Source organism: Chrysemys picta, chromosome 1 (assembly GCF_011386835.1).
Source record: "Chrysemys picta bellii isolate R12L10 chromosome 1, ASM1138683v2, whole genome shotgun sequence".
Classification (NCBI taxonomy): domain Eukaryota; kingdom Metazoa; phylum Chordata; order Testudines; family Emydidae; genus Chrysemys; species Chrysemys picta.
This window is the reverse complement of record NC_088791.1, coordinates 257,629,927-257,646,443: the sequence shown is the minus strand read 5'-3', so window position 1 is coordinate 257,646,443 and position 16,517 is coordinate 257,629,927. Positions and strand designations below refer to the sequence as shown.

At 42.9% G+C, this 16,517-nt stretch overlaps 1 long non-coding RNA gene across 1 annotated transcript in view; it reads right to left on the bottom strand.

The window, feature by feature from the left end:
• LOC122172509 (uncharacterized) overlaps positions 1-6,491 on the bottom strand; it is a 37,430-nt gene extending 30,939 nt beyond the window's left edge. Inside the window, exons 1-2 of the long non-coding RNA XR_006172885.2 lie at positions 6,145-6,491; positions 1,647-1,700 (exon numbers count right to left, since the gene is read on the bottom strand). This is a non-coding gene — a long non-coding RNA (uncharacterized LOC122172509). The remainder of the gene's footprint in view (positions 1-1,646; positions 1,701-6,144) is intronic.
• Positions 6,492-16,517: the final 10,026 nt, after the last annotated feature.

Below are 16,517 nucleotides of genomic sequence, written 5' to 3'. Positions count from 1 at the left end.
AGTAATTCTGTTTAGCTAGAAAGCTGCTATCCTTTAGAAGGGCTAGTCATTAAAGGGGGACACAACATTCATTTTAAGTATGTTGCATCCACAAAAGATTGCTCAGAGTTGAGCACAATATTCTTCTAATAGCTGGCTGTCAGTGAAAATTTCAATGTGGCTTTTCATTTATTTTTCAAGCTTCACTGGTTGGGTTTTATCCCACTAATAAAGTCACATGTTAATTCTTTAAGATTCCTGATTGACTGAATCTACTCCGTGTGCAGAGGAACCAGCAGAAGCTAATTTGGCTTAATTTCTCAATCCAGTGTGGGAGTTGAGAAGGTATCTGATGGTAGCAGGTCATCAGTACTGTTCTTTTCCTACTGAAGGGGGCTGTGGGGAGAGTTAGTCCACATAGACTATGAGAGCAGGGGTGGGGTGGAGAGGAAAATTGATGGCTGTGGGACCACTATAGACTTGGGTAGTTCAGATAAGTGTGCAGGCTTTTGGAAGCTTGTCTGAAACCTCCAGAATTTCCATATTCTTATTTGAATGATTGTCTTCCCTGTGAGGAAAGTGGTTGGTTTACTGCATGTTTTTTGACATATAGGAAGATTGGTTTATGTGTAGTTCTTGCTATGGCAATGCTGAGGTTTTCATTTTTTATTTTTTATTTTGCTTTTGTGGCTCTAGAAACAGGGCAAGAATTATTTCAGTTTGGAAGTTGCAGCTGGGCAAGGCAAATCTGGAAGGTGTCAAACTGTTTTCAAAAACCTCTTTGCATTGTAACAACTTCATTTTTCAGTTGTGCCTTTATATATAATTTTATTGTTACACAGCTGGTTTGTCACTTTGTTTTCTAGTACATTATGGCATTCTGCTGTGGAATGACCAGTTTTGCTGCTGCTATATCTTCCTCAGGAGTTAACAAGTGCCTTTGTCTGTACTGCTGGTGCACCTTTCCACTGGTTTGTTACATTTTTACCATCCATAGTTCTGTGTTTTTGCTGTAGTGCACCTTCTGCACTAGTCAGATTCAGTGATGCATTAGATCCAGATTGAAAGCTCTGGGAAAGGACTGTGGTTGGGGGACCAGTAAGAGGTCTGTCTCACTTCTCCTGCTTTCTCTCCAGAGCCTAGATTTATTAACCTTCTTGATGTCATGAAAAGCTTCTCTTTTTCTCTCCAGTGTCTGGATACGGGGCAAGTTGAATTTCTTTCGATAGAGCTGTAGAGGTTACCCAAGGTGGGAGATAGGATATGCAGATCTAGAGGAATTATGACTGATGGCCATAAATTCTGCAATACATGGCACTTTATTTCAATGTGGTGTTGGTTATATATTTTTTAAACATTGTAAAAAGTGCCCAGACTTATTTTGTTCAGTGGTTTGCTTTGTTGTGTATAAAATAAGCATTTTAAAATACTAATGACAAGACATTGTACTGTGGTCCTGAGTACAACTGTACTAGGGCCTAACATTGGAGCCAGGCTTTAGTAGTTTCACATAATAGAATGTGGTGGATGGAATAGAAACAGTTGTTTGGTTTTTTTGTTGGGGCTTTTTATGGATAATACATTGTTGAAGGTGTTTTGTTTTGGGTTTTTTTGGATTAAAGAAATCATTGTTATGCCATGGCAACCAGAACTCGGGGGTAACTTACTGCAAGCTTGTCTGATGAAAATATTGCTGAAACCAGCCAGATTGATTAAACATCCTAAAAATAAACATGATAGTCGTTAGCATAGCATGTTGCACATATTCTACAATTTAGAAACATGAATCATTTCAGTTATGGCTGTTTGTCAAATTTTTTGACTGTGAGAGAAGAGCTGAAAAAAGTCTGACGCTGGCAAAATGATTAATACAGTTCACGGGTTTGCAAAACTACTCAACTTGTTTGTTTAAAAACACAAATTTTAAAAATACAATTTTTAAATATAAAGGAATTAGTTCTTATCTAAAAGAAGCAATTAAAATCTCATAATGGTAAATGTCCAAACAGTTACAAATACTGAGCTGAAGTTCTCAATAAAGCAACTGAACATAAAGCACTGAACGGAGACCACCTCATTCACAAGCTATTCCCACAGGGCTACACCTACCTAGGCTGAACTCCATAACTTGAATGGGACTCTATGCAGGTGCAGAGATGTGCCCCCGTGAAGCCAGTTGCAGGATCTAGCCTTTCCTTTCTTCCTTCTGGCAGGTGTTAATTATTCTACCCACTGACAGCAGCAGCACAGGAGAGGTGTTGCTTGAGTAACCTTACAGGCAACTTACTTCTTACTAAACTGTTAAAATCTGGCTCACTGCATTTAAGGTGCACTGGAAGATACCAACTCAACTGAACCCTACAGAGCTACTTGGGATTTCCAGTAGAATAACCGAGATGGGAACACCAACTAATTAATCCGTTTTGTCCACGATCCTGTTTCTGGCAGTATCTAGAAGCAAGGTGCAAGAAACTACACACACTAGAGTAGACAACCATGGAATAATCTTGTCAATAGGGATAGTTTCTTCCTTAACCTATAAGTGCGTGGACCATGTCCTGAAGCATGAGGACTTGTATCCCTTTTTACATTAGATAGGATAGAAACAATATAACTGTCCATATAAATGTCTGTTCCTTTTCTGAATCCTGCTTCACTTATGTCTTGTGGCAGTGAGTTCCACAAGGTAATTATTCATTGTATAAAAATGTCTTGATGCTAAACTCATTGCCTTTCAGCTTCATTGAATGTTCCCTTGTTCCTGTTTTTATGACAGGGTAAAGAGAAGCATCCAGTTTACCTTTTCTGTCCAGTTTGTACATGCTTATACACCTTCTATTGTGTCTCTTGATCTTCAAAGTATTTTATTTTCACAACATGCCTGTGATAGGGAAGTACTACTACAGATGGCGGAACTGAGCCACAGAGAGACTATATCTATACTTTGAGCTGCAGGTGCAATATTATGCTTGAGGAAACAGACAGGTACTCGCATGCTCAAAATAGTAGTGTAGCAACAAACAGCAGGATAGGTTTGATTCTTCAAGTACAATCCCATCTGAAACTATAGGTACATACTCAGATGGCTAGCCCGTCATGCTGCCATTTTTTAGCATGCTGCCTGTGCAAGCTCTGATCAGGGTGTCTCTCCTCCAGCTGGAATTTACATTTCTGGCATACAGTCTCCGTGCTTTGCCCAGGATCACGGGAAGGCTGTAGCAGAGCAGGAACTTGAAGCAGGGTCTCTGGAGTCCCAGAGCAACGCTTTAACCATTGGCCAGTCCTCTCTGCCTCTATTTTGTATTCACTACCGCTCGTGTTTTCAATTATTTTCTCTAAACTAAGCAGTCTCAATCTTAATTTCTCTAAATACAGAATTTCTTGGTACCCCTTAACCACTTTCTTCACCCCTTTCTGAATCATTTTTCTTTCTGATGTTAGGTGAACAGAACTCGATAGAGTATTCCAGGCAAGATTTATATAATGACAATATAATGTCAGTATTTTCTATCCCAAGCTTTATACATATTAACTGTGTTTTTTTTTCTTGTGACTTCCACTGCTCCTGGAGAGAGGTTTTCATTGAGCTGTCCATGAAGATCCCATGGTATCTATATTGAGGGGTTAGAGTTAATTTAGAACCCAACAATAGTTATGAATAGTTCAATTTTTTTCTTCCCCTTGCTTTGGTCAGCAGTGAAACTCATCTGCTATCAACATGGCCACCTCTTAACTAACCCTGTCAGTTTTCTGTGCCAGCAGTCTGGTTCCACTCTTGGTAGAGCCCATCCCTTTTGGTTTAGGTTCTTTCTTTCTCCAAAACATTCCTCGTTTCTAATAAACTTAAATCCCTCCTTTTTTCTTCTCTCATCTTCTCATCCATGTTTTGGGACCATAAAAGTCTCCTCTTCTAGCTGGCCCTGACCGTGGAAATGGATGCATTTCTGAGAAAGCTACACTAAAGGACCTTAGACTTAAATTTTCTTTCCTAGTAACTTAAAACAATCTATATAATGTTTAGATCTACCTAAATGCTATTTGCTAGATACCTAATTTGATGAATATTGCCAAGATTCATAGAATATTTTATTCTACAAGTTTTTTCTGTACTTAACCAGTTTTGTAGCAGGCCAAATAAGTCATTAAATATATTATTTGATTTAATAATGGCAAGATTCACTTAACTTTTTTTAGTATTTGGCCAGCACTAGTACATTTTAAATCAGTGTTCTCAAACTAGGACTACCGCTTATTCAAGGAAAGCCCTTGGCAGGGCGGGGCGGGCTGGTTTGTTTACCTGCCACGTCCGCAGGTTCAGCCAATCGTGGCTCCCACTGGCTGCAGTTCGCCACTCCAGGCCAATGGGGGCTGCAGGAAGGGCATTCAGCACATCCTTCAGCCTGCGCCGCTTCCTGCAGCCCCCATTGGCCAGTGGGAGCCGCAATCGGCCGAACCTGCAGACACGACAGGTAAACAAACCGGCCCGGCCCGCTAGGGGCTTTTCCTGAACAAGCGGCGGCCCTAGTTTGAGAACCACTGTTTTAAATTACCTGCACAACACAACTTGAATGTTGAGGTGATTCTTAAAGTTGCCTAAAATCTAGTTAAGATGGAATGAAAACCTGCCATAACTTTTTTTAAATAAAAAATAAATAAATCCCAAGACAGGATTCTTTTCAGGCAGGCAAAGGGGTTGAGTATGTCTCCTCCAGAACAGGCCTTGAACATGGGAGCAATATACTTCTTGTATCTTCCTGGTCTTACTCTTTATGCACAAGAATTTTGAGAAATGTGTACTGATTTGGTTCATCCTTGTTCTTACTTATCTGTAGTTGGTGAGCTGCTTTTATGGAGTCTGATGCCAGAAAGGACAGCTAATGAGTTACCAGATTATAAACTCTCTTTCACTGAGTAGACACTTACAAAAGCTGAAAAAATTATGAGAACACTAGGATTGAAGAAACATAAGTTAGTGCAAAAACTCCATAAACATCTAGATTTATTATAATAAATGACTTTGCTGCTTGAAAATGTGCTCGGCACTTTAGGCCGTGGACTGTGTCCTTTTATAAAGAGGTTACAAGCTAAGGGTCTGATCCTGTAAATGGCTTCAGGTGAGTTGCTCCCTGCACCTGCATGGAGTTGGTTGCAGCCCAATCCTGCAAACACTGTGCACTCCCAGAAATAGTCCCTGACATCAGTGGGACTACTGATGGTAATATCTGAAGGGTAAGGACCTAAATTTAGACATGATGCTTTGAGAGCGGGTAATGAACAGTAGCCTGAATGGTGCAAGGGTTACTAAAATAACTAATTATTCACTTTAATCATGTGCATTTCTTGATGGTAAAATCATGGGAGGAGGTCGTTATTAATAGGTTGACTCACTACTTGAGGGCATCACAGACAGAAGTTTGGAACTATTTGGACTGGAGTCAGAATTAATTTAAAAACATGTCCACAAAAATAGAGACTTCAACTGGAAACACAGAGAATAGTGGTCTGCCTTCTAAACTTGTCTAGACTGTGTGCAGCAGTGATGCAAAATAAGCAGTCTGCTCCTATACACCATGCTATAGGTAAAGCCAGTAAATTAGAAAACAAAGTTAAAATTGTGATGATACTGTTCCGCTCACTGGTAAAAACAAAACCCTTCTTAGAATACTGTGTTGAGTTTTGTTCCCCACTTTGTAAAGTGCTGCAGTGCTGTTTGTTACTAAGCTGTAGAGTGAAGCAGCAAGGTGACTTCAAGGACTACAAGGCATGAGCTGTAGTATGTAGAAACTAAAACACCTCAGCCTACAGAATCTGACTTCACTCATAAGGTAAAGATTTGAGTACATCTTCGGTTATCTAGCCTATACAGCCAGTCGAGACTGGAGAGAAAAGTAATTGAAACAAACAGAATATCTTAAGTGTGTAAATGATATGGTGAATTGGTAATAGCCAGTGCTGGGGGAATAACTGTGATAAGCAAAATGCAATGCTGTCTGAGATTGTCATTTCTATTCAGGAAAAAAATATTCTAATTATAATGTGGCCACATTTAAAAGTGTTTCATCAAGTATTTTCAAATCCATCAGCATAAGGGCACAGTCTGACAGGCTTATCGTTATACATTTACAAATTTTGACAATCCTGTAAGTCAGGACATATTCTTCTCACCTCCTGTGATTGGCACCACTGTAAATAGCTTGTTGCTCTAGATTAATCTCCTTGTCTGCAAAACATATTGATCCTCCTACCTACATTCAGGCAGCCGGTACTGTGTCCTGGATTCATTTTAGTATGCAGAACATCCTGTGACAGATTGTCAAAATCTCCATAGCTCTCTACACATGTATGTAACTGCAGCACTAGAGTCTATGCACTTCTTGAATTTAAAGGAGTCACATGGGCGCTAAGGGCTCAATCCTGTAAAGTGCTGAACACCCTTCACTCCTATGGCAGTTAAGGGTGCCCAGCATCTTGCAGGATTGAGTCCTTATTAATTACTATGTCATGTCCTACTAGAGTTGTAAAAGCAAAATAAGTTAATGTGTAAATGTATAATTTCTCTATAACATAGACTTCTTGAGCAACTCAGTATTTTTTTTGCTTTGTACTACACAGAAAAATAGTGTTTTTTTGCAAAAAATATTGGGCATAATAAAATGGATGTTGACATAATTTTAACATTAATTTTTCAAAGATAGAAATGCATATTAACTTTTTTACTTGATAAATTCTAATCACCTTTCATGCTTAATGTATATAACAGCAGCAGCTCAAGGCTTTAGCAGCTTTGAGATCTTGGCTGGAAGGGACTACAAGTGCAAAGTATTAAAAAAGTAAAGCACCAGTTTGTAAATGCCTTACAGTTTCATACTAGCCTCTCCCAGAGATTCCTTGCTGGTAGGCATGAATGTACAATACAAGATATATTTGAAATGGAAAATGTCATCAAGGTCACCATTTTCAGATCTCCTCCTGTTTTCCATTGGAAAAGGAACTTTTTTAATTTTATTTCCTGAAACCTTAAAGCAATCTCTTTTTTAAAAAAAATGGGCAACTACATGGCAGAGTGAACCAATTAAAATGTCATTATACTGTATATTTCAACTTGGAGGAACCTAAAATGCGTTGCAAATGCAGCAATCACTTTCTCCACCATTGAAAAGCAGCCACTAGTGGGATGCCACTGTTTAAAAGTGTGAAAGTAGTGTAACAGACATCTAGGGCAGGAAATTAAGAATACTATCCCATAACCAGAATGTAGTTACAGATGTTGGGATTTGGCCAGGAGACCAGCGCTAACATTCTATGTAGCAAAAAGTGCCATAGGTTCTTTATAATCACAAGCAGTCAAGTTCTCAGCTTTGTACGTATCTCTAACAGGAAATGGGACACCCGCAGTAGTAGAGAGTAGAGCTGGGTGGGAAACAGTCCTTCCGTTCTGTGAAAATGTTTCAAGATTTCTGCTCTCTCTCACTCCTGAGAGAGTCAGTCTCTCTCACAGAATATTTAATTATTTCTAGAAGATGGTACAGCTTCCCCAAGAGAGACAGAAACCTGTCATGGGTTCACAGGGTCTGGTCTACACCCAGGCCTCTAATCTGTCTCCTGGGAGTACCACTTTTTGTGCTGCACCCTAAGGATCCCCACTATTCCACAGAGGCAGGCCTGTGGCCTTTATGGCTTTTAGCTGGGCCTTCAGGCTCCAGCAATCCCTGCCTCTCTCCATGGCTCCCTCATCAAGTCTAGTGGAGCCAGACTCCTGCAGGAAAGTGTTTTTTTTTTTTGTTTTGTTTTGTTTTGTTTTTTTGTTTCCCCACCCCCACCCTTTCAGGGCACAGTGATCTCCGACACCTTTTCAAAACAAGGTAACAATTTAGTAGGCACTTGGCATGCTGAATCTGAAAGTCTTTGGGTTAGCATAAGAGAGACAGGCTAGGATATGGTTCCCGTTGATGGTGAAGCCAGGGCTTCTGTTCTCTGCTTCCCTGGAGCCTATCCTCATCTTCTCCATCGCCTTTGTGTCTCAGTCCCTAGAGAGCCCCACTGCGTCTGTGTACCCTGCTCTACTTCACACAGACACCGGATACCTTGAGTCTTTGTTCTCCGGACACAGCCATGCTGTGTTAATATACGCAGCTGCTTCTTCAGCAAGGTGTTTATCTTCAGTCATTAGGGTTTCCATTGTCTCTGTAGGGCCTTTCATTCAAATGAGTTGATTCCAACCCAGGCACTCCATTTGGCTCTCTCTCAGATATGTAGGCTGATCTCCTATGTTCCAGGGAGAAAATCAATGATTTACACAGACCCACCCAAGGGATAGTGATGCCAAGTGGATAGGTTCAGAGTGATACAGATATTACAAAAAATTCCCACATTCATCATAAGCCACCCCAGAATAGCCATTAGCCTGGTGGTTGTGGTACTCACCTGAGAAGTAGGAGATCCAGGGTCAAGTTCCTGCTCTGAATCAGGCAACACTTGTCTCTTATTCAACCAGAAATTCCATGTGGACCTGGTAAATCTCCCCAACAAAAGTTTTATCAAAACTGATATTCCCATGGAGGGTTTTTTGTTTTGACAAATTGGCATTTTTCTGACCAAAAAAGGCATTTTGACAAAAAAAATAATAATCTTGAGCGTCTTGGGTAAAAAAGCCCCTTTGCAACATGCTGGGGGTTAACACTGAGTCAGAGCAAAGTTCTGCAACATACTCTGGGTTTTCCTTTGAGGTCACCCATCTAAGTGTGGATCAGGTCCAGTGCTCGTTATCTTGTGCTGTGATCTAATTAGATCTCACCCCACGTTGCTATGTCTATCAGCTTTGTGTTCTGAGATTTATTACAATCTCACTTAGGATCTCAGTAGAATTTTTATAGATCTGTAGGTAAGTCCCTCTTGCACAACACTTATCAGTATCATCATGTTTAATATTGTGTTACTGTCTGACAAAAGATCAGGTTGCACTTGTTATAAATGTTTTGCTAGGTACTCATGGTTCCTTGATATTTTGTTTTTGTTTTTAACTGAGATACCTTTTAGCATAACACAGGAGGTACTTGTTCTGCTCTACTTGGTACTGGTGAGGCCTTAGCTGAAGAACTGTGTGCCAGCATTGAGCACCACGCTTTAAGAAAGATATGGACAAACTGGAGATAGTCCAGAAGAGGGAAACAAAAGCTATAAAAGGTTTAGAACACCTGAGCTCTGAGGAAAGGTTACAAAAAAAACTGGGCATGTTTAGTCTTGAGAAAAGAAGACTGAGGAGGGACCTGACTACAATCTTCAACTATGTTAAGGGCTGTTATAAAAAGGACTGTGATCAGTTGTTCTTAGGGTGACCAGATCGCAAGAGTGAAATATCAGGACACATTGGGCGAGCGGGGCCGGGGGAGGGGAGAGGACGACAATGACAGACACAGGTGCACAGAGCCATGAGAGGGGGCCCTAGGAAGCTGCGAGAGGGGTTGTATGGCCCCTGCTGCAGCCCGCACCACAAGCCACAGGGCAAGGACACCTATTGAATTCAATGAGAATTTTGCATGTGAATTGATGTACCTAGTTCTGAGATTATAATGCCAGAAGGGACCCGGTGATCACCTGGTCTGACTGCCTGTATAGCACAGACATAGAACTTTCCCAAAATAATTCCTAGAGGATAGCTTTTAGAAAAAGCTTTTAGAAAAACACCATGACCCTTAGTATATTGTTAATCGTTAATTACTCTCACCATTGAAAAGATATGCCTTATATCCAGTCTGAATTTGTCTAGCTGCAACTTCCAACCGTTGGCTCATGCTCTACCTTTCTCTGCTAAACTGAAGTGCCCATTATTAACTATTTGTTCCCCATGTAGATACTTACAGTCTATAAACAAGTCACTACTTAACCTTCTTTTTGTTAAGCTAAATAGATTGAGGGCCTTGAGTCGATCACTATAAGGCATGTTTTATAATCCTTTAATCAGTCTTGTGACTCTTCTCTGAACACTCTCCAATTTATCAATATCCTTCTTAAATTGTGCACACCAGAACTGGACACAGTATTCCAGCAGTGGTTGCACCAGTGCCAAATACAGAGATAAAATAACCTCTCTACTCCTGCTTGAGATTCCCTTATTTAGGCATCTGGTCACCCTATTTCTGTATGCATTTCCCCAGGTTTTTTTGTAAAAATCAAAACTGAACTGCCCCAGAAATTCTGTCATGTGGAATCATCATGAAACTTGCATGGCTCCAACCCTGCCGATGAACCTTTAGATCCATTGCACAGACTTCTGCCACTTGAGTTAATGGAGTAAGTGATGGCAGAGGCAGTAGGCTGTCATCCTATATGTGATAGATCAGCTCCATAGGGGGATGAGACACTTTTTGCCACTGGGTTTCACAGATATCTGCTGACAGAAGAGGAACTGTGAAACTTAGGAATCCTGGGTCTATTCCAGGCTCCTGAACGGAGTGGTCTCTAGTAGTCAAAGACCCTTCTTCCCCTCCAGTCTATGTCTATCCTATTGCTGTCTAACCAGCCCCAGCTCCTCATTTGATTTAAACTGCCCCTCACTACCACTCTGGATTCCTTGTCCCAGTTTCCTGGTCCTGTCTCACTCTCTTCTCTCCCCACCCCCATCCCTCAGATGAGATGTTCGTTCCAGACTGGCAAAATTATAAGGCTTCCCAACATTTCAACACTTCCCATTCTAAATTTTCGGTTACTTAACTATAGGCTAGCTCTGCCTACAACAAAGCATATTCAGAACCTCTGATTAAAGGAATTATAAGTGTAGCAACCTCCATCATAGCTAGTCACCAAAGATTGAACCCGAGCCATCCAGACTTAAAAGCATGAGCTTCTACTACTTGAGTTCAAGATATAACTCCCTTAGCTGGTAGCTATACAGTTATCCTCTAAAAATCCACCAGAGGAGGGCACAAAACACATGTTGGACAGTGAATTACAAAAGTGCCAAATATTATTATTAGACCTGCAATACTTTTCACAATGAACATCAGCGGGGGATAAACTGGGAGTTTAGGAATATTTGGAAAACAATTTTAGAATAACATGCTGTGGTTTAAAAGAAAAAAAACGGTTAAAACTCATAACTTAGCAGTATTCAGTGTTTGAAAAAAAACAACTTCTAGGAGCTATGGGATACAAGTTAAGAATGTTGAATCAGGAAGATGTTATGCTTAGTTACCACTTGGGCACGGTGGCGTGCTATGTAATACTTGCAAGACTTCACTGTAATGTTTTACAATATATAGCAGTGCAATGCTGATTCCATTGATATTGTTGAACAATTCATGCTGATTTTATTTCAGCCCACATCTTAATAATTTTGAATACTATAGATCACAATTTTCAGCTCAGTTGGTCTGAACATGCAGCGCTTTAAAACTGCTATGCTCTAAACTGTATATTAACTACAATTTTATAAACCTGCATGTCCGAGAACTGTGTGCCACTACTACTAGACAGAGGCACAAGGCAATTCAGTGTGAATCACAGAAATGTAGGACTGGAAGGGACATCAACAGGTCATCTAGTCAAACCCCTGCACTGAGGCAGGACTGAGTAATAACAACACTAGACCATCCTTGACAGGTGTTTGTCTAACCTCTTAAAAAACTCCGACAACTGCTATTCCATAACCTCTCTAAGTAATTTGTCCAGTGCTTAACTACCTTTACAGTTAGGAAGTTTTTCCTAATGTCTAACCTAAATCTCCCTTGCTACAATTTAAGCCCATTGCTTCTTTTTCCTGCATGTCCTGAGTGGGACAGGGGTAGGTCCAGGCAGTGGGATTGGGGGTGGGGGGAGGGAGGTCGAGGAAGTCAGTGGGTGTGGGGGGATGGACCAGGGGAAGCAGGGTGGAGGAACTGAGGGGGACAGGACTGGGACTGGGGGAGTCGGGCGGGGGGGGGCTAAAGGGGATGAAACAGGACTGGGATGGGGGGAGTAGGGTAGGGGGCTGAGGGGAGCATAAATGGGACAGGGTAGAGAGAGCTGTGTAGAGTGGGGTGGGACAGGGGAGACAATGGGGCTGGGCTGGGGAGGATCGGGGGACTGGGGAGAGGGACAGAGTCTGGAGGGGATGAGACAGAGGAGAGCAGGACTGGAATGGGGGGGAAGTTGAGGGGGTGGGACAGCAGGGGGAGCGATGGGGGTGGGATGACGGGAGAGACTGAAGAAGAGATTTGGGGTAGGGCAAGGCTGAGGGCAGTGGATTGGGGGGAGCAGGGGGACTGTGGGGGAGGCTGTTGGAACGGGGGCAGGGACTGAGGGCAGTGGGTTCAGGGTGGGAGGTACAGTGGGGACTGCGGGGGAGGCTGAGGGAACAGGGTCAGGGTGGGAGCTGAGGGCAGTGGGTCGGGTCTATACTGGCACCTCTCAGCATTGCTGTGCCGGATGGCAGACCTGCGCCAGTGCTACCCTGGCAATGGAAGAGTCCTCAGTGGAAATGCAGATTTCATGACACAGACCCTCCTCATCACTTCAAACCTGGCGCTGCTCTGGTCAGTTGCTAGGCTCTTGTCACTTTCAAACCCATGCAGGGTATCTGGCTCTTTTTCAGTTCCCAGGTTAAGAAAAGCTTCTGCATTTTGTGAGGGCTTCAGCATTCACTTTCCTACTTGACAAACTGTCTGCCTGACACATTGCTCCCAGGGCATTCATCTTTATTCATTATCGGCAGGTCCATCAGATTAACGAGCAACACAGGGGGAAGCAACACAATGGTGTCAAGGATTTTTAATTTTTCAAACCACTTTGGCCTCAACAGGGATAACAGCAAATCTGGACAGAGCAGATGGGTGTCAGGATGGGTTTGGGTATTTATTTATTTATTTATTTAGGTGAAAATGTTTGGGTCTGAGCAAAGGCTGCAAACTTCCCTTTGGAAACCTCTGCTGATCTTTTGCCCCAGGGGCTAACGACAGCCTGGAATCTGGAACAGATTTCCACATCCATGCAGGGTGAGATGATCGCGCGGGGGGGTGGGGGTGGCAGACGGAACAGGGTCAGAGGAGCTGAGGGCAGTGGATTGAGGGTGGGGGGCACGGGGGGACTGCGGGGGAGGCTGAGGGAACAGGGTCAGGGTGGGGGCTGAGGGCAATGGGTCGGGTGAGATGATTGGGGGGAGGGGAGGGACTGTGGGGGAGGCAGAGGGAACAGGGTCAGGGGGGCTGAGGGCAGTGGATTGAGGGTGGGGGTACAGGGGGGACTGCGGGGGAGGCTGAGGGAACAGGGTCAGGGTGGGGGCTGAGGGCAGTGGGCCTGAGGGGAGTCCCCCCAGAGGGACCTGCCAGGGGGCCAGGTGAGCCCAACAGCGCTTACCTGGAGCGGCTCCCAGAAAGCATCCAGCAGGCAGGTCCCTCCCAGTCCCTCTGGCTCCTTCCTAGGGTCGGATCGAGGGGAGGGGGGGCAGGGGCAGGGGGGTCTCTCTGCCGGAGTCTACAAGCCCCACCCCACTGCAGCACACAGCGGAGCGAGACCTCCTTGCTGCCTCTCTGTGTGCCGGGGCAGGAGCAGGGCTTCACTCTGCAGGCTCCTGCCGGCCGGGCGGCGGGCTCTGTGGGCTGGCGCCGCCACGCCGAGAGCTCAGCTGCACGCTACCCCAGGACCCAGGGGGAGGAAAGGTGAGCGGCGCGGGCTTGCCGCAGTCCCCCTCCTATAGGGTGATCAGATGTCCCGACCAATGTAAGGTCGGGACGCGGGACAAGTCCCCTAAAATCGGGACTGTCCCGATAATATCGGGATGTCTGGTCACCCTAGTTGTTCTCCATGTCCACTGAAGGTAGGACAAGAAGTAATGGACTTAATCTTCAGCAAAGATTTTAGGTTAGATATTAGGAAACTTTCTAACTATAAGGATAATTAAGTACTGGAAAAGGCTTCCAAGGGAGGTTGTGGAATCCCTATTTGAGGTTTTTAAGTATAGGTTAGACAAACACCTGCCAGGGATGGCCTGGTATATTTGGTCCTGCCTCAGCTCAGGGGGCTGGATTAGATGATCCTCGAGGTCCCTTCAGTTCTATGATAATATTTAGCTATGACTTTAAAACAAGTAGCTAACTTGACATCAGAATCCACGGTGGGTTTTTTTGTTTTGTTTTTTTAACAAAGCCAACTCTCTGTTCCCTTGTGCCTTTGGCATAATTGCCAACATCACAAAATACCTGCACATGCTGCATCACGTTCACTAACTATAGAACTTAGTAGGCAAAAGGAGAGAACATGACCGCCTGTCATCAAGAAAATTATCCCCCAAATTTTTCTTGAGCTATACCAATGTGAACATAATCTCCCGGGTGCATGCTCTTGTTTCCTTACAAAAGGTCTGAAAGAGATGGAGTGAAGAGAAAATCAAAAGGCTGGTATTTACCAGACTGTCTTCCAGGTACTCAGCAGAATTATCTTCTAGCCTGACATATAAAGGAGCTCAGAGACAGACCTGATGGTAATTAACAAGTGCACTTTGTAGGCTTTCAGTCTAATGAATACACAAATGAAAAATCAATGGAGGAGGCTTCCAAAAAAAGAACACAGCAACAGTCTTAATGATATTCAAGCTGGCTAAAATACAGTTTCCAACCTACTAGAAATCTCTTCTGTTGAACTGGGCACCTGCTGCTGGCAGTGCTATAAGAGCACATTCTACTATTCATTTATGTTACTTTATTATACAGTTTATCATCTAACCCTTTTTTGATAAGACAAAGTATATTGATTTTTAATTTGAAAAACATTAAAATAGCTACATCTCCAAAGCTTTTAGTTCAAAAAGATAAGAAATCAAATCCTTCAATGCCGAAAATTTTTCTGCATCAGTTGAGGAGATTTGGAAAATCTCCTCAAAATGAAGCAGATGTTCTAAATAACCCTTTAAAGGGGGTGGATTAAGCTCTGTACACCACCAGGCTTAGCTGAAGCTGCAATTCAACATTATAAATTGCCAACTTCATCTCCCTTTAGCTGAAGAAATACAATATACGTTTTGTCCTTGTTACAGAAAGTTTCTGCAATCTCAGTATGAATACTCAGTAGAATATAACAATGGATAGTCACATCCCAAGGGGACCAGAGACACAAGACTTCACTAAGTATCTAACGTTCCATGATGTGATTACCTTTTGGCCATCATGCACCATATATTGCCTAAGCTCACAGTTCTGTGTTAAAGTAGATTTGTTCACTGCTGAAACTGTTGTGACTTCTTTACAGTGTCTGATAATTGCTGTACAAGATCAAATTCTGCTGCTAAGTTCAAAGGACCAGAATCTCGTGAATTACACTGATCAAACACCTCTGCCACCAAGGACTTGCATTGATGTGTAACTGGAAAGCTTACCCCAAGGTACCTAAAAGGTCTTTTGCCAAGTGATGACTTAGCTGCCCCTGGTATAATGGCAAATACAGCTGCCATTATGCACTCAGCAACAGCTCACATGTCTCGCTTTCCCAGTAGCAAAGAAGGGTTTGGAATTTGGATGGTCTGGGAGGGAGAGAAATTATTAGATACAGACTAAAGCCTTTGTGAACATATTTTTATTTACATTATTCACAGGGTGGCTGACTTCACCCTGCCCAGGGATGGATTAACAGCAAAAGTAGCAGCAAAGCTGACAATTCACAGGAGTACCTCTACTTTAAGAACTCTGGCAAAAGCAGCTGTATTTGAACAACTTTAGGCAGGTCTCTTTTGCTATTTTAAAGACTGTCTCAGTGGGCAGGTGGAAGTGCCCAGAGAACTTCCTAGTCTGATGATTGGTTCCCCTGTGGTGGGAACATCCCAAGAATTGTCAAAGGATCAATGGGGCATGAGGGACTGTGGGCTGTCCCCCGACAGGAACCTTGGATGTAATTTGACTAACGTTGAGGCCTGTGTCCTTGCCTCCTTCTGAGCACACCAAGGTCCTGATCCGACAGACTTCTGCTTACCTAAACTATTGGGGAAGAGTCAACATGGTTTTTGGAAAGGTAAATCATGCCTCACCAATCTTCTAGAATTCTTTGAGGGGATCAACAAGCATGTGGACAAGGGTGATCCAGTGGATATAGTGTACTTAGATTTTCAGAAAGCCTTTGACAAGGTCCCGCACCAAAGGCTCTTAAGCAAAGTAAACTGACATGGGATAACAGGGAAGGTCCTCTCATGGATCAGTAACTGGTTAAAAGATAGGAAACAAAGGGTAGGAATAAATGGCCAGTTTTCAGAATGGAGAGAGGCAGATAGTGGTGTGCCCCAGAGATCTGTACTGGGACCAGTATTGTTCAACATATTCATAAATAATCTGGAAAAATGGGTAAAAAATGAGTTTGCAAAATTCGCAAATGATACAAAACTAGTCAAGATAGTTAAGTCCAAAGTAGGCTCTGAAGAGTTACAAAGGGATCTCACAAAACTGGGTGTCTGGGCAACAAAATGGCAAGGTTTGGGGGGATTTCCGCCAATGCTCGCCACTCCCATTCTCCATCCATTGTATGAATTGATGAATAAATTACCTAAATAATTGAAACCAGCATGATTATGTTGTGGTATTTTG